This window comes from Rhodnius prolixus, unplaced genomic scaffold, assembly GCF_049639745.1.
Source record: "Rhodnius prolixus isolate KJV_2025 unplaced genomic scaffold, Rpr scaffold_8, whole genome shotgun sequence".
In the NCBI taxonomy this organism is placed as follows: domain Eukaryota; kingdom Metazoa; phylum Arthropoda; class Insecta; order Hemiptera; family Reduviidae; genus Rhodnius; species Rhodnius prolixus.
In genome coordinates, this window is record NW_027411593.1 from 26,748,216 (window position 1) to 26,767,640 (window position 19,425).

General features: G+C 35.6%; 1 protein-coding gene across 4 annotated transcripts in view; it reads right to left on the reverse strand.

Annotated features, from left to right (window-relative positions):
- The window catches only part of nAChRalpha1 (nicotinic acetylcholine receptor alpha1), a 389,306-nt gene that overhangs the window by 191,257 nt on the left and 178,624 nt on the right, over window positions 1-19,425 (reverse strand). The window lies entirely within an intron of this gene.

Sequence of the window (19,425 nt, forward strand, 5' to 3'; positions counted from 1 at the left end):
ATTAAATAAAACATAATTAAGAGGTGTAAGAAACACCTTTATGCGCTACTTTTCAAAGATTATTTTTTAATGGTTTTTCTCTTTTCAAAATGTTGAGGTTTAGGCAAATAAAAAGGTTATGTTAGGTTTTACAAATAGTTTAGAACATCCAACGGCTCGACAGATATCGAATCTACTTCACGGTAGTTTTACGAACTGTTTTTGTACAAAAGAGTTCAAATTAACATGTTTATTTCCTTATTTCCGTCAGTCCGTATCTGGTTCGACATTCCTTAAAGTAGGCCCTGGACCTCCTCAACAAGTTTTCCCCATTCATCCCGGTCTACGGCCTTAAGGCGCCATCTTCTTACTCCAACCCGACGAAAGTCTTCTTCCATATCAACCACAGCCATCTTAGTCGAGGGCGCCCTTTGAATTCTTCTGCCTCCTGGGTTTTCTTTTAACAGTTTTCGGGGCACCATTCTCGCAAGCATCCACTCCACGTGTCTCAACCATCTCAATCTCCCCTTCTTTATTTGGGCGACTATGTCTGGTTCTCCAAACAATTCCATCAATTCAAGGTTCTTTTTGATTTTCTAGTCGTCATACATCTTTATGTATGTACTAAATAATCTCTTAGTAATCCAGAAATATCTAGAACTCTTAACCTGGAATTCACATACTAGACTCTTTTATATTCCCCCATTTCGACTATGGTTGCTTAGTGTATGGCGGTCTTTCTGGTGATATTGAAGCTAAGCTCAAGCGCCTCATGAACTGCTTCATAAGATTTATTTTCAGCATTTCCACACATTTCCACGCATTTCGCACTGCTACGATGAGTTGAAATGGCTTTTTCCTGTCTATCGCCGCCAATATTTTTTGGCTTCTTTCCTTTTTCAAGTCATCCAGTCTCAAAGGCCATCCTATATTTTTCAACTCCTCAAGTTTAAATCCTCCATCCATTCCCGTAATAACAGATCTCGCTCATCTGATCTCTATACTCCCTCTCACCGTACCTCATCCTTTGACAACTTGCCTTCATCTGTCCGCCATGCTCCTACCCTATCTATCTTTAAATCCCGTCTATTCAGTTATCTCCTTTCTATTCAGCTTCCTCCGAAATTCTAATTGTTTTAATTTATTTCCTTAATTTCTGCTGTTATTTTTATTTTCACTTTTTGTTAATACTTATTTATTTATTTATTTTCTGTTTAATCACAGGCCAAACTATTAAGGCCTCTATTTGTTCCTGTATTTATTCTTAGGGGACAATTGTCCCAGAATAATAAATTTCTTTTCTATTTCTATTTCTATTTCTATTTCTAAACGGAAAGAATTAAACTAACAAACTTGCCGAAATTGATATTAAAAAAATACAGAACATTTCACAATCGACATAAGCTCTCTACTAACATAAACGTTGGATGTTATACAAAATCACGGTCATCACATTAATAACCAGAGGTATGTTGGCAATTGTTAATGGTATTAAAACCATTACATCCTATTCTGGGTAGATGTGTTACAGCTTAGCCAATTACAAGTACCTAAATCAATACTTATTACTAAAGCTTCGGCTTCGGCCAATCAGTGAATCCGTAATTACTATTTTCATAACCTATCCAACCTAACTATGGACGAGTAATGCGTGAAATTTATTTGTCTACAGTAACTGATACATTCTAGTGAAGTTAGCAGTGAAACTGTTCTCAGTGGTTGGTAAGGATAATTAAGAATTAAATATTATTTCTATTTACTGTTGTCGCTGAAAATAAGACTCTTATGATTGCATCAAATTAAAAAAAAAATGGTTTCTTCCGAGAATATATTTTGAAATCTTCAAATAAAAATCAAAAAATCTGGGGTGGCAAGCGCACGATTTGTTACCATAGTTTACGATAATTTAATCGTTCGTTAATTTAATCGATAATCGTTCTAAAAAGATTGTTACACTTCGATATTAGATTAGATTAGATTATCGGGGTGGAACCTATGCCCCACGGCACCGTAGCCAAAAGAGGCTTATTGTGCCATTCCTTTTGGATCTAGCAATCTCCTTTAACTATCCAGTGGTCTAATTTAATTTTGGATGTAGACGATAGATTCGAAACTGTATCCCCCGATTTTGTTATCATTAGGTTTTTTGGATTGCCTCCATATATGATAGCAAATTTAAAGACGTATTCACGTCAAAAAATACCAGTTGCTGGAGCAGGATACCCCGAAACTTGACCACTCTTAGATCCTGGGGTTCCTCCTTTATCTGGAACGAAGGATGTTGCAGAAACTCGTATTGTAGGTAAGAGAACACTTAGAGCTTAAAGTGGCAGTGCATTGTCACAACCTCGAAAAAAGTATTAATAATTATGATTTTTGGAAACAATTTACCTAGTTGAAATGAATAAATTGGTTTACGAGGGTCGTTTGAAAAGTCCGTGCAAAGTCAGAGAGATAGCACTTCTGGCGCGTATCGAGGTTATGTTTAGTTAGTAGCATCTCTTGGAAGAACACACACCAAGTTTCAGCCAGATCGGTCTATTTCTTTGTGTTTGGCATTCGTTTGAATCGAGGAAGTCGAGTGATTTTCAAAAAATGGACGAAAAAGAATTTCGTGTGTTGATTAAACACTACTTTATGAAAGGCAACACGCCTCAGGAGACTAAAGAGAAGCTTGATAAACATTATGGTGACTCTGCACCTTCGATTAGAACAGTTTATAAGTGGTTTCTAAATTTTCGGAGTGGCCATATGGGCACAAGTGACGCTGAACGTTCTGGACGCCCTGTTGAGGTTACTACTCCAGAAATCATTGATAAAATCCATGATATGGTGATGGATGACAGAAGAGTCAAGGTGCATGAGATTGCTAGTGCTGTGGGCATCTCGAATGAACGGGTACATAATATTTTGCATCAACATTTGGACATGACAAAGCTATCCGCAAGATGGGTGCCGCGATTGCTCACGCTTGACCCAAAAACGAAATCGTGTGAAGTGTTGCAAAGACGGTTTGCAGCTGTTCCAGAAGAATCCGCAGGACTTTAAGCGTCGTTTCGTCACTGTGCATGAAACATGGATTCATCACTACACTCCTGAGACCAAGGGGGAATCTGCGCCAAAAAAGGCGAAGACCGTTCCTTCGGCCGGAAAGATTATGGCGACTGTCTTTTGGGATTCGCAAGGAATAATCCTCATCGACTATCTGGAAAAGGGTAAAACTATTACAGGTGCATATTATTCAAAAACCGAGCTGCAAGAAAAACGCCTACGATTGGTCCACAAAAAAGTCCTTTTCCATCACGACAACGCACCAGCTCACACCTCAGCAGTTGTGGTCGCAAAATTAATGGAAATAGGGTTCCAACTCGTTTCACATCCCCCCTATTCTCCAGACTTGGCTCCCTCGGACTACTATTTGTTCCCCAATATGAAGAAATGGCTGGCGGGAAAAAGATTTTATTCAAACGAGGAGGTGATTGCAGAAACGAATGGCTATTTTTCAGACTTGGACAAATCCTATTATTCGGAAGGGATCAACAAACTAGAGCAGCGTTGGACGAAGTGTATAAGCCTAAAAGGAGACTATGTTGAAAAATATAAAAGGTTTACCCCAAAAAATAAAGTAGTTTTTATTTTTGCACGGACTTTTCAAACGACCCTCGTAATTATTTCAAATCCATGTATTGAAGAATATCAATCAGAGCGAATAAAAATAATGGTTGCTATTTACGTAATACGTATGTAGTTTTTAATTGAAGAATAAGCAAAATATAATTAAACAGTCTGCCGAAATATGGGATTCCAATTAAAACCACACAATAACTAATAAAAATAAATGATTTACAGTTAGTGCTAGATATACAAAATGTAATTTAATTTTTGTCCGTGGATATTAAATTTCAAGTGCCTTCTTAATTGAATATTTTTATAAATTGTTTTATTGATTTCCTATCTTCACATGAAAATGTTGTATTTAATAAATTGTGTTTGCTGCGAATTTATTTATTTTTAGTTATCATGGTAACGGATCTCTAACTTCACATAAATCTTTTGCTACATCCCCAGTCTTCGGGCCTTGGCCTCCGAAAGAAATCATCCACATCCAGTCTCCATCTTTAACCATCTGGGCGCCACGAGCTCCACTATTTCCTTGTCCAACTGATCCAGCTACCACTGTCGAGGACTGCTGTGTTTTCTCATGATTATAAAGGTTTGAAATTCATAAACTTCTGGGGAACCCAATCACACTCCCCTAACATTGGAGAGCTCATGTCTGTATCTCATTGGAGTCCAAAAAATTTGTATAAAGCGGCCAACAGGGGCTATAATTAAATATTTTGTTCTTAATTCTAGATTTTTCTCATAAATATCATTTTACTCAGCTATTTCCCATGTGGGACCTATGACATCAAATGAATCAAATGACCTATGAATTGGTACTCAAATGTATAATAATTAACATTTGCATTGCCAATCCGAAGTCAATTTGACTCCGAAGAAATAGGAATTGTTACCCCACATCTCATAGATGTTGAGCATCTCATGCTGAAATGCTCTTAGATATGCTATCCCCACTCTCTCACCATTCGGTAGTCACTGTGCTGAAGACATAGTTCTCTTAGTTTCTTTTTGCACATTAGTTTACTTGAATCATAGGAGTCATTTTGCCTCCAGATTGGCATTACACGTAAATATATCGGAGTCATTTCGACTCCTGATTGGTAATATTAGTAGATATTCTGTTATTAACTTGACTCCAGATTATTGTCTAAATGCTTATTTGATAAATTTACATAATTTTCATAGAAAGTATCAAGGCACAAAAAAAAAAGTCTCTTTCTAGAATTGATTTTCTGTCCGAATTGCAGCAAAAACTTGCAGCGAATTGGGTAATTTCTGATCCGTGTCAACAGTAATTGAAAAAATAGTGAATATAATTTAAAAAAATGAAAAAGTCCCTGATCAGAAGGCAGTCAATCAGGGCTCTATAAAATACTGAAATTACTGCGATCCTAAGTTGAAGTTAATTCCTTCTGCGTGAAATGTTAAAGCCGATTTGTGGACAAAATTTGTTTTTTCGTTCTTAATTCCTATTCTTTCTCAACTTTTAATGCAAATTTTATTATTAAAATTGAAATAAATATACAAAAAGATAAAAATAAATTATGGAGTCAATATGACTCCACATTGACAATAACTAAGTTCGAGCATTGGCAATGCAGTGTTAATAATTAATAATAATAATGTGTTAAAATTGCCGGATCGCACCGTTTTTCTTGGATCTTCCAAAGAGAACCTTTAAAATGGATTCATCAATGGATTAGACTGAGTTGTTCATTAATGATTTCTCAATGGATCTTTCTTGGTCGTAACCCTTTCAATTAAAAGTTAAAAACCCAGGAAACTTTTGATAAATGGGATTCCAAAACATAGTTACAACACCTCTGCTTTAGCAAGACAGAATAGAATTCTTCCAAAAAGAAAAATGCCTCAGTACATAAAGAAAACCAATGCCAAAGATTTTTAAAAATTAAATAGATTTCTAATAAACTTTGTGGCGTGTTAGACGGAATGAAATACAAGAATTTGGTTGTATCATGGGCAGAAAAAGTTGATGGGACACTGGAGGCATTGTACAATATGGCAAGAAATGTTCAAAATGTTGAAAATAGAAAATAAATAAGAAGTTAAGTTAAAAATACTTGGATAATTATCAAGACGTCCCAGTTTATGTCAAAAGAAAATTATATTAGATTTTTAACTAGCATGATTAATGTACAGCTAAGTGGCAAGATGATGTAAGGAAGGGAAACTCTCTTCTCTTTAGCTTCTTTGAGTGGAGAATCCTGATTAAAGAAGGGAAAAGGTTTACTCTGGATGAGAGTAAAGCAACTTTACCAAATTGTAAAGCATGAAAGAGAAACGATGAGGAGAAGGTGAGCGCTATGAAAGTAAATTGATGAAGGATAAGTTGTTAAGACTAAGACTTTAAGTGAGGTGGAGGGGATGGTAGTTGGAAGAGTCCAAAGACTGAGGTTGACAATACAGAAGAGTTTGAAACTGGTGTACTTGAAGACAGATTAGGTTAAGACGAACTGCGGGCTTTAATGATTTCCCACTATATGAATCCAGTTTGATAAAGTTTTATCAACAATATTTAAACTTCTAATTATAATACTCCCTGATTTATTAAGTTAATACCGGTACTTTATAGTAAATTTTGCTAGGTTACTTATTGTTGCATCTATGTAGATTGTAAGTATACTTTGTTTACCACCAAGTTAGTCTTAATAATGTACGTGAACTAAAAATTTCATTTTTTAAATTGCATCATTGTATTTATTGTACAAGTGTATGAAATTATGTTTTCATTCTCCGAGCCCAGACTTTTGCCCTCACGAGGGTAAAAAGCGGGAAACTAGATGAAGAAGTGAAAACACGTACCTTAAGTGAGCAATATTAATTCTTTTCTGCAATAATTTCAATAACGCTGAAGACAAATTCTAAAATTAGATGAAAAGGTAACCCGCTGAAGGTTATTTTGATTATTATAGTTGGAATACTGGATTAAATAGAGCTTTACAAGTGTTAAATATGTTGACGTTCATTGAACTTACAATGTTTACAGATAATGGTTGGTAATCTTGCTATTGATTAGTTGTTCGTTAGTAAGTTATTTGTAAGTTTTCTGCAATTAATGCAATTTTGGGAGAAGTATTTTCGAAAGAAAGCAACAATTAAAAAAAAGTATCGATGAATATCGCCTTTAGTTTTAGTCACAGCCTCGTGATGTTAGGCCATTTTTCTTTTAGTTTACAGAGAGCGAGTGCCTAAAATTTAATCTTGTAATTAACAGGCACATTTTAGTTGTAAAATAGGAGTAATAGAATTAAATAAATGCAATGTAATTGTAGCGAACATTACAGTGGTTTTACCTGTAAGAATTGTGGTCAAAGCACCGTCAACAACAGTATGATAAGGGGCCCTGGAGAGAAGTTACGCTTGTACGCAGTTTTGTGCATGATTTGATTTGGCCATGGATAGTGGGGCAGACGCAGGTAAATTTCCCAAAATTCATTGTCTTTGGGGATGTCCTAGGTCTTCTAGGACATTTTTATTGTTTTTAGGATGAAATTTACTTTAAGTAAAAGTAAAGTAAAGTAATCGCCTATTTTTTCAGGCGGGGCTTAACGTCCAACTACCAATTAGGTGTCGTGGACGGAGGCGTCTAGCAAACATACTTTACTATTTCTCATTTTTAAACATTAAATAAAATCCAAGGCCTATGACAGGGAATCGAACCCAGTACCACAATACATTTTAGCTTCGCAGGTCTCGCCTCTAACCGCTCGGCTACCGTGGCGCCTTTTACTTTAAGTATTAACTGTGTATTTTATTTCGGTAGCATACACTGTTAGTTGTTTAAATTAAAGTATTAAAAGATAAAATTATTAAAGGTTTTTTATTTCTTTTCTTAATCCTTAATCCCGAATGATCAATGAGCATTGCTATAGATTATTTAAAAGATATTGCAAACTAATACTTTTCATAGGCGCCACGGTAGCCGAGCGGTTAGAGGCGATACCTGTAAAAGTAATATGTATTGTGGTACTGGATTCGATTCCCGGTCTTAGGCCTTGGATTTTATTTAATGGTTAATAAAAAAAAATTACAGTAAAATATGTTTGCTAGTCGCCTCCGTCCACGACACGATACGTAGTTGGACGTTAAGCCCCGCCTGAAAAAATACGATTACTTTACTTAATACTTTTCAATTTAAAACTGTATCTATCAAATAAGTCCTGAAATCTACACAGTAAATTAAACACACCAGATCAATACATTCCTTACTTACGGTACGTTCAAAAGGTGAATAATTTGTAATTTACGAATATGAATTCAACTTCCAACGATTTCTTGTTTCTTAGATTAGATTAGACTAGGGCGGCCTCAAGGCCTACGCCACTGCGACCCCTTTTGATCTATTGTGGCTTCCCTCACTTTAAAGCTCACCCTCCAGACCTGTCCTTTTAATCAGACTCTTAATGCTGGAGAGTGACTCTTGAGTAAAGCTCAAAGGCCTTGGTTTTTCCTCCCCGAGAAGTAACATCCTTAGCCACACGAGCCCCTCACACTGACACCAACACGTGCAGTGCCGTTTCCTCCTCCTCTTCCTGACAGAACCTACAGAGGCTATAATCTGCCAGGCCCATGCGATGCATGTGTTTTCTGAGTCTGCAATGGCCAATTAATAGGCCTACAAACATCCTTACAGCCCCATTGCCTTGACGGATTAATTCTGCAGTCAGCCTTTCTCGTTTCTTATTTGATATATACAAACAAAATTCAAAGACAATTTTGTAAAAAAAAAACTTTTTTGGCAATCAGAAGAACCCTAAAAACGGATATTTCTGATACAAACTCTAAATAAAAACTGTACGATCACCGTACTTCCCACTTTCTATTAGTAAGAAATAAGTAAAAGAACAATAAATTTCGGTAGATTCCTGGCTGATTCCTTACGAACTAACTGTAGCAAAATAATAATTGCAACATAGCGATCGTCTCATTCATTATTAAATAGCTAAATTATGATTCCTTAATGCCTAATATCTATTATTCATCGTCATACTTTAGTTACTGTAATCAAGTAAGTAACTCAAGACTATTACACCAGGTACTAAGTACCTGCTACATAAAATATTTAATATCACTTTGAGCTAAGCCCTTAAATGAAGTCATATTTTAAAATAGAATATAGTCTTAAACTAGAAAATAAATTTTTTACTTTCATTATTGGACTAACTGTATGTTGCAATGAATTCCTTAAACTGCTCACAATCGAAGGGATCATCAATTACTATTTTTAAATGCCCAAAATTTAAAAAAATTTCTTCAAGTTTTTGAACAGTTTCTCCCAAATTTTTACTTAAATTTAATTATTTCTAGCCATCTAAAGAGACGGACCAAGAATTAAGTAATCATTGTGTTTAAAATAGAATAATATCTCTTTTATGGGAAGCCATATTTGGAATTTTATTTGGTATCTTGAAATTTATAACAGCTCTAAGAGTTTGCTATCTTCTATTCAAAATGGTCTTATTGGTTACCAGGCTAATAGACAATTTTCCTTGTCAAATCTTTAATTTTATTTTTTCCAAAATCACCCGGAAATAACTGATCTAAAATATCTGTTTTTATTTAATTTCTTTTCTTTCCAAAAATAAAATGCTTTCTAAATAATATGAAAATTTGTAAGTATCGTTCTCTGTTTCTGTTTAATATTTTATTTTTTTAACTTATCCGTAAATGATCTTACAAACTTTCGGGCATCATTACAGCAAACTATTTGTTCCTTCCTGTAGTTCTCTATCAACAGGATGAAGTGAGAGAAAATAAGGAAATATTAGTTCTTTTCCTGGCTTACGAGGGTCGTTTGAAAAGTCCGTGCAAAGTCAGAGAGATAGCACTACTGGCGCGTAGCGAGGTTATGTTTAGTTAGTAGCATCTCTTGGAAGAACACACACCAAGTTTCAGCCAGATCGGTCTATTTCTTTGTGTTTGGCATTCGTTTGAATGGAGGAAGTCGAGTGATTTTCAAAAAATGGACGAAAAAGAATTTCGTGTGTTGATTAAACACTACTTTATGAAAGGCAAAACGCCTCAGGAGACTAAAGAGAAGCTTGATAAACATTATGGTGACTCTGCACCTTCGATTAGAACAGTTTATAAGTGGTTTCAAAATTTTCGGAGTGGCCATATGGGCACAAGTGACGCTGAACGTTCTGGACGCCCTGTTGAGGTTACTACTCCAGAAATCATTGATAAAATCCATGATATGGTGATGGATGACAGAAGAGTGAAGGTGCGTGAGATTGCTAGTGCTGTGGGCATCTCGAATGAACGGGTACATAATATTTTGCATCAACATTTGGACATGACAAAGCTATCCGCAAGATGGGTGCCGCGATTGCTCGCGCTTGACCAAAAACGAAATCGTGTGAAGTGTTGCAAAGACGGTTTGCAGCTGTTCCAGAAGAATCCGCAGGACTTTAAGCGTCGTTTCGTCACTGTGCATGAAACATGGATACATCACTACACTCCTGAGACCAAAGAACAATCTAAACAATGGGTTACCAAGGGGGAATCTGCGCCAAAAAAGGCGAAGACCGTTCCTTCGGCCGGAAAGATTATGGCGACTGTCTTTTGGGATTCGCAAGGAATAATCCTCATCGACTATCTGGAAAAGGGTAAAACTATTACAGGTGCATATTATTCATCGTTATTGGACCGTTTGAAAACCGAGCTGCAAGAAAAACGCCTACGATTGGCCCACAAAAAAGTCCTTTTCCATCACGACAACGCACCAGCTCACACCTCAGCAGTTGTGGTCGCAAAATTAATGGAAATTGGGTTCCAATTCGTTTCACATCCCCCCTATTCTCCAGACTTGGCTCCCTCGGACTACTATTTGTTCCCCAATATGAAGAAATGGCTGGCGGGAAAAAGATTTTATTCAAACGTGGAGGTGATTGCAGAAACGAATGGCTATTTTTCAGACTTGGACAAATCATATTATTCGGAAGGGATCAACAAACTAGAGCAGCGTTGGACGAAGTGTATAAGCCTAAAAGGAGACTCTGTTGAAAAATAAAAAAGGTTTACCCCAAAAAATTAAGTAGTTTTTATTTTTACACGGACTTTTCAAACGACCCTCGTATAATGCACCAAGAAAACGTAAGTTAAAAAATGTTAATCTTTGAATTCTTATGAAACTTTTTTTCAATTGTTTACTTATTTATTTTATTTTTAATACAAGAGAATTTACAAAAAAGTAAAACAATTTGCTAAAATTTCTTTTTCAATTATTGCTTATTTAGTTTTTTTTGAAACACAATAGAAAGGTTCGTTATCTTGAAAAAAAGATCAGATTCGCTTTTATTTATAAAAAGCTTCTGTTTCTATGATAATTAGTTTATTCTGTTAAGTTGGTGCGTTACTTTAAGCATTTCTAATTTTTTTAGAATTCCAAGTTGAGAATTTCTACAGATTTTTTCGTATTTTGGTTCCCAGAATCTTTTTTTTAATAATTACCTCAATAACTGCTGTTTTATCTGAGTATTTTGAAATAAATTTATTAAAAATATTGTAATTAACAGCGCAAACTAGATTTTTAGATTTAAAATGACGGGGCGGGACCCTATCCCCACGGCACCGCAGCCACAAGAGGCTTTGCACAGCGCAAACTAAGTAATATTTCTTTTTATAGTTACTTTTAATTTTATAAATCCTTAACAAAAACTTACAGTTTAAAAAGTTAAGTATAAGGGTTGATTAAACGCCAAAAGGTACACAAATCATTTGTGTACCTTTTGGGGTTTAATCAACCCTTATACTTAACTTTTTAAACTGTAAGTTTTTGTTAAAGATACGAGTACAACTGTCCTACCGGACAGTTTTAATGACATACCATATTTTGAACTATAAATATCAACCCAAAATATTTGATTTTATTGCTCTTATACTTTATTTTCATTAAATATTATGTTTTATTTAGACCTTTGAAGATTTTATTTTATTTTATCGTCTGACAATGATCCTGTCATGGTAACTCGCCATCTTCAATCCCATCTTAATATCCTAGAACCCTGGCTACGAAAGTGGAGAATTAAGGTAAATCAACAAAAATCCAAACATATAGTTTTCACACTAAACCGGGAAACCCTCCCTTCCATATATTTCAATCATATTGCTCTTCCTACCGTTACAAAAGTGCGTTACCTTGGACTTCACCTCGACAAGCGACTAAAACGAACTGAGTTAAATAACAGATATAAACTATTAAAAAAAATTACTAGACAAACGTTCAAAACTGACGCTACGTAACAAAAGACAGCTGTACTACTCATTACTAGCCCCTATATGGACAATATGGAATAGAACTATACGGGACAGCCAAACACTCGAACCTTCATCGTATCCAATTCCTCCAATCCAAAATCCTTCGTACCCTAGTCAATGCTCCTTTCTACGTCTCTAACCAAAGTATCCACAATGACCTTAAAATTCCCTTCGTCTCTGTCCTCGCCAAATCCCGTTACTTAAAATTCCATTCCCAATTACCCTCGCACATGAATCCTTTAGTCCAAGCCCTCTCAACCTCCACCCTCCCAACTAATCCTCCACGACGGTTGAGGCGTCGGTGGCCTCGCGACCATCTGCGAATGTTGCGTCGGCTGTCTAGTGTGGCAGTCGTGATTCTCCTGCTATTATCCTGTTAGTCATGTCAATGTGTGCTTGTTAGTCTAGCCTATCAGCACACTCTATTATCGACCATCTGTTTTACTTATTGCATTGATTTCTGTGCAGTTGTAAAAATCTAAATAAAGGTTAAAAAAAAAAGACCTTTGAAGTCATACTCCAATCGTGTTTTTTAATTTTTTGTTTAACTCATTATCGCATCCTTAATTATTATTTATTTTATTTATATTTCCTGACGTTCCCTAAAAGAAGAACACTCAGCAGACTTTTGAGTTGGCAATCTGCCCATCTTCTATAATATGACCAACCAGCCACCATTATACCATTTTGCCTGCTTTGTAGCCTTTTCAGTGGTGAGTGAATGGCAATAGAACGCAGTCTGCCACTTGATCTATTCTGGCCAAAAGGATAGTCTTTTATATGCCTTCAGTAAAGGTATACCTTGTCATTATTATTCATGCATACCCTTTTGAGAGACCTTTAATCTATTAATAGCTTTGGATTATGCATTTCAGTTTGCTTTTTCACATTTATGTTTCTTTCTTCTTTACTATGGATTTGTGAAGGCAGCTCTGGATGAAGCATTTCCTTTTTCGCTCAAATCTGTGTAGTATTTTCTTCAATAAAGCCTTTATTTCGACAGGTTATACTTTATTATTTCTCTTACACTGTCTAATTCAGAAAAGCCATGCGAGCATTAACCTAACTCTGTCAGAACTTCAATACTTTTTTTTTTTTTTTTCTTTTTTAAACTTTACTAAGAGTTAAATGAAAATACCATTAAAGCTAGTTTGTATTGTGGCACTGGGTTCGATTCCCGGTCTTAGGCCTTGGATTTTATGTAATGGTTAATCAAAAAAATTTACAGTCAGCTGTCGTCAAAATCTATCGATTGTACATAAAACATTAGTGTAAAATAGTGACAGTGACTGTAATAAGGTGTTAGAATAAAAAAATATTATCAAAAATACATAATGTCGGCCTATACGCGTCGAAAAGTCAAAACCAAATACAGGAATCGTATATGGTTGGAAAGGGCTTCTCAAGAACAATCGAATGGTAATTATAAAACACCGTATGACCGAGTCAAGCTGTGCCGGGAACGTAAAAGAATCCGAGCGGATCAACAGCTGACGACAGCTGACAATCGTTTGCTTCAAAATTCAAAAGGAAAATACTTGAATAACGGCTAAATTAAAATCTTTGTGAAAATTATTAAGTTTTAAAAAAATGGGTGTACCCGATGGAGAGTGCGCTAGGTGGCAAAATCGAGGGAACGGCGAGTTGTGGAGAGTGACAGAGAAAGCTGATTAATGGAATAGGAGATTAGAATAGCGATGCCACTTTGAAAAGAATCTTCAGCTGGGTCGGAGTGAATATTATATGATGCCATTAGAGTAGAATTGAACAATTTAATTTTAATTTTGATTTTTTAAATTTTCACTTTACAATTTTACTTTTTCTCACTTTCTATTCTAATCGTGCAGCTTTTCGACTTTAAAACACGGCTTTCGGCCATGTGTTGTACGTGAATACGTGTACGTAACGGGTTATATTTTTTATAATATAATAATAAAATAGATTATTAAGCAGCGGTAAGTGTTTTTCTTTTGTTAGCTTCAATGAGCGCAGAAACCATAGACGATCACATACATCACACTTATGTCCGAATGGATTGTTGACAAACGTCGTTGTGAAACGTGCACTAGCTGCTGCTCAATGTGTCTTCATAATCGACGATCGACAATCTATACCTATACAGTCCGCTGTCGATGTAGAAGCGATTTCATCATCCACTTGCATAATTTCAACCGCCCCAACTGTAGATGTACTGACACCGTCGTTGATCCGCTCGGATTCTTTTACGTTCCCGGCACAGCTTGACTCGGTCATACGGTGTTTTATTATTACCATTCGATTGTTCTTGAGAAGCCCTTTCCAACCGTATACGATCTCTGTATTTGGTTTTGACTTTTCGACGCGTATAGGCCGACATTATATATTTTTGATAATATTTTTTTATTCTAACACCTTATTATCACTGTCACTATTTTACACTAATGTTTTATGTACAATCGATAGATTTTGACGACAGCTGACGATTAAAACTTAAACGAACATCGTAGCTTTTCCGAGTCAAAAGTTATACTAATTGCAAATCTCGATACGCAGCAAAATGATCTCAAAATGGCGGCGCTTCCGCCTCCACCGCGCGCGATACGTCACAGTCCTCGCTTATCGTCATGAATTCTTTGATCCTTTTGCTATCCAGTGGTCTAATTTAATTTTGGATGTAGACGCTAGATTCGAAACTATAATGCCAAACTGAATACCCCGATTTTGTTATCATTAGGTTTTTAGGATTGCCTCCATATGATAGCAATTTTAAAGGCGTATTCACGTAAAAAAAAAAAATAGCCACAGCGTGTAATTAGCCACCCTAACTCAAAAACGAAAAATTGTAAATAGGTGAACTTCTATATTTAGAATTACAATGCCACCACAATTGTGGTTTTAGTCAATATGGGTCTACGTAGGAAGTAAAACTTTACGGAATCGTTTATTACTTTTTTTTAAAAAAGATTTTCTGAAAAACGGTTGCTAAAATATTCTTTAAACCAATTAATGTACAATAAAATCTATAAAGTTTTATTTAATACTTTTTATTTTTTAGAAAAATTTCAATTAAAGGGAAATCTGGGAGAAAGTGACGGTTAAGTTTTCTTCTAAAATGCTTCTTTTTTTGTTATGTCGAGTTTGAAGAACATTCTTTAATCGGAAATAGATTCCTAATCCCGATTAGTGGATATCGTTTAATACCTAAGCATTTATTTGGACAAATGACAAACGAGGAATGCTCAAAATGAGACTGAAAAAAACAAGAGCTGAAGACATGATACAGATCGCTTTCTTTACTGACAGACAGGTGTTCCAACTAACTAAACCTAACTAAGAAATTACTGAATGATTCATAAACCAAGAATATTTAGGATTGAATTTTGGGACTCAACCAAGCGAACCGATTCCAAACAAAATCCAATCCTTACGATCCAGAATTCTCTGCAAAATTTCCCTAGCTTCTTAATATGTAAGCGCAAGCTTCTTAATACGCAATTCCAAGCTTCTTAATCTTTTTCAATGATCTGAAATTTTTTTAGAGAAATCGTATCATTCTCTTACAAGAAACAAATTTCATGACTACGTCTTTATTCATTCCAATCCTCTAACCACATACCAGGTAATCCTCCACGCTGCCTGAGACCTAAAGTTACACTCAGAATAATTAGTAACACACATAAATTTGCCTGAAAGTAAGTAGTTCTTTTAAGAAGGATTAGAAAATTTGCTAAATGAAGTTTATGAATCTGCAACACGCCAATTAGCCAAACCAAACTGTTAGGAAATCAGCAGATATAATAAACATTTTAACAGAAATAGTAAATTTGAAAAATATTATACAAGTAAAGGAAAAGTAATATTTTAAGTAAAACACTAATGTACGAGAGATAGGAATGACACCAAAAAAGGAGATAACTTTTATAACAGTTGGCGACAGACTGCTAAGGGAGACGACCACTTGTACTTCTGGCAAATAAGTGTAGAACGAACCCTGGCCTTGTCAGCCTTCAGTCACTAGTCACTAGGCCACGGTCAGTCAGTTCAGCGGATTTTTTTTAAAAGGGAAATTCAATTAAATTTATGCTGATTTCTCAGTCAGTCTGGGTTTAATAACTTTGCAACTTTGATATCTGTTTAAAAAATTTTATCTTTCTTTAAAAAATGCTGTAATATTGAAATATTCTATATTTTACATAGTTGCAACATTAAACTGACCTTTAAAAGCTCTCAAATGTTTAAACATAATTTATCTCAATAAAAGTACCATCTGTTTTAAAAGTTCCCATATTTGAACAAATTCTTGTCTTATCTGAATTATGGGAATTTTATTATATACGAGATGTGGCTTCTAAATAACGAGACTGATGCTGCTACAGAAGAACTATGCATGCGCCAAATCCTAACGACTGACAGCTGTGCAGCGTAAAGCCTTCTCATTCGATTGCAGCGCCTCACGTGTATGTAGAGAAATCAGACATTTCTGACCGGAACCATCGTTTGTGTAAGAGATGTTAGTTTCGTTTTGCCGAAAACATGATACTACACATGAAGTAGAGCAACGAATTGTCGTGAAATTTCACATGAAACTTGGTGAAACCGCTACTGAAACTTATCTTTTATTAAAAGAAGTGTAAAAAAAAAAAGTAAAGTAAAGTAATCGCCCATTTTTTCAGACGGGGCTTAACGTCCAACTACCAATTAGGTGTCGTGGACGGAGGCGTCTAGCAAACATATTTTACTATTTCTCATTTTTAATCATTAAATAAAATCCAAGGCCTACGACCGGGAATCGAACCCAGTACCACAATACATATTAGCATCGCAGGTCTCGCCTCTAACCGCTCGGCTACCGTGGCGCCTTCTCGCCTCTAACCGCTCGGCTACCGTGGCGCCTCTTAAAAGAAGTGTATGGCGATGAATGTTAATCACGTGCGCGAGTTTTTGAGAGGTTTAAGAGTTTCCAAGATGGCCGAGAAGACGTCGGAGATGATGACCTCCCTGGTCGCCCTTCCACGTCCAAAACGGATGAAAATATCGATTATAATTAATGAACATTACTACCGTGAGGTGCTTGCTCAACTCAGTGAAAGTGTAAGGAAAAAATAACCCGATTGGTGGAAGAACAAGTCATGGTTTCTCCATCAAGACAGCGCGCCGGCTCACACTGCATTGTCTGTCAAGACGTTTCTAACCAAGTACAACATCCCAGTTCTGGGCCATCCGCCTTATTCGCCTGACCTGGCCCCATGTGACTTTTGTCTGTTCCCCAAAGTCAAATCTGCATTAAAAGTGAACACAATTTCAGTCCATTGAAGCTGTGAAAGAAAAAGCGGCACGCGTCATGCAGGAGCTCAAAGACTTCCAGCACGGTTTCGAACAATGGTAAATCCGCATGGAGCGTTGTAGGAATAGGGGAGGAGTGTATATTGAAGGTGATAATAACTAAATATGTATAAATTTAAAATAAAATGTTTGACAGCAATAGTCTTGTTATTTAATAGCCACACCTCGTATTCTGATTTCGTGCTTAGGAAAAAATTTGTTTTATTTAAGTTGCTGCCCAATAAACTGTTCACTATAACTACTTAACAACGCATTGTGTTTTCATAAATCTGGAATTCTTTTAACAGAAACTTATAAAAAAAAGTACACAATCAACAGGACAACTGTAGTGATAAAGTAAGTCAGTAGCAATCGATCTCAAATCGTATCATAACATAATTGTGCTGGAAGATCCTAAAAATAACTAGTTTAATTACAAAAGATAAATAGATTTGAAATAATACCAGTTTATTGTAAGAAAATAATTTTGATGGCAAGGTTTAAAGCAATAAAAAATCGATAGAACAAACTAGATCTTTTTTTAGTGGTAATTCCCAGTAATTTGTTCTGAAATTGAAACAAACTTTGTATTATGGCATCTAAAGGAGCGGATAAAAGTAATCTTTTCAGCTGTTATTAGAATTAAGAGAGGCCCGAAGAATTTCAGTATCCCTTAAACCTTCCCATTTCCTTAAATTGTCTCCTTAAATTTGATAAATAGTCAAGTAACACACTCATAAATTATTATGATTAGGTACTTATCTTTATAGACGATTTACGTACATTTAATAAACTCTAATGAACTCTCCATTTTATATCTAAGGCATGATTATTTACTAAGAAGATTGATAACTCGGAAACTTGAGTATTGTGTTTAAATCTGTGTGGTTTATAGAGTCTAGAATTTATTTTTTTATGTAAAATGTGTAAAAATAACTTAAATATAAGGTAATATTCATGATAATCTAAGGTAAATTCACTAACTAATACTGGACAAGACTACTAAAATGCTTAATTTTGAGAATGATTTCATTTAGTACTTAGTTACATGAAATGATGTCGAATGGCAAACAGAGACGGTCTGAGGATTTGCTGTTAAAATCATCCACAAACAGATATCACTCAACCTTTCTGGGAGGCGTGTAAAGGGAGTCGCGTTTTCTTCTGAAGCGGAAGATGTTTTTGGGAGAAGGAAAGGAAACCTAGAGCGCTTGAGAGCAAGTTATCACTGTTTACTGCCTTCTCTCTCTTCACAGCATTTCCCTAGATCAGGGATGGCGAACCTTTTTGAGATGTGGGTCAAATTCTGTTCATTTTTTTTTTTAGTACTAGCTCTTGGGTCACTAATGCCCATTTGCACAAGAGTTAAGTTTACAAAATTTAAAATGAATATTTTCAAAACTAAACATCTTTAAAATTCAGTTGGCTTAACGGGTAAAACGGGACGAAACAAGTGCTATGGAAGTCTCTTTTTACAAACATAACTGAACAAAACCTTACAAAAGTGTGTTTTATCTGAAGAAAAATCTAAATTTGCTTTGGATTGTCGATTTTTTTTAACAAACAAAATATGAGTAAAATTATACATTTCATTTGATATTTTGTAAACACTTTTGCTTTATTTCAAATACTACAAAAGCATTTGTCGTCATTTGCGTTTTAAAACTGTAATGATCAAACTAAAGGTTATAGATAGCATTTAAATTGATTTTGTGGCAATGCGTGATTGAAAAAAATACAGATAGAATATAAATAATCCACACAATTAGAAAATCTAAATCAACCAGCGTAAACAAACAAATGGTTGCCTAGCAATTGTGGGTCAGTGAAAAAGCTTGCGCGGGTCAGTGTCTGACCCGCGCGTCATAGGTTCGCCATTACTGCCCTAGATGAATCCAAAGCGTCAAGCGTCCAGTGCCGATGGTATAGTACAGATGCGTAGAAACACAGGAGCTTTCGAGGTATCTGTTACCAAGTTGGAGTAAGCAGCATTATTTGTTTTTTAGAAAGCCTTTGTATTCGTAGAAGGAGTTGATGGAGTATTTTAGGCTTCTTAATCTGCTGGCATCCTTCCCTCTTTTTGGAGTTTCTCCAGAGAGTTGATGGTCCACTGTTCGGAGGGAGATATCCCCACTCTGGAGTGAGTTAGTGAAATGTGTTTGGAAACTCTAACTTGGTTAAATCTCCAGGATTTCGGGTGTTTACCAAAAATGTTGTAACTTTTCCATAGAGCATTTTAAT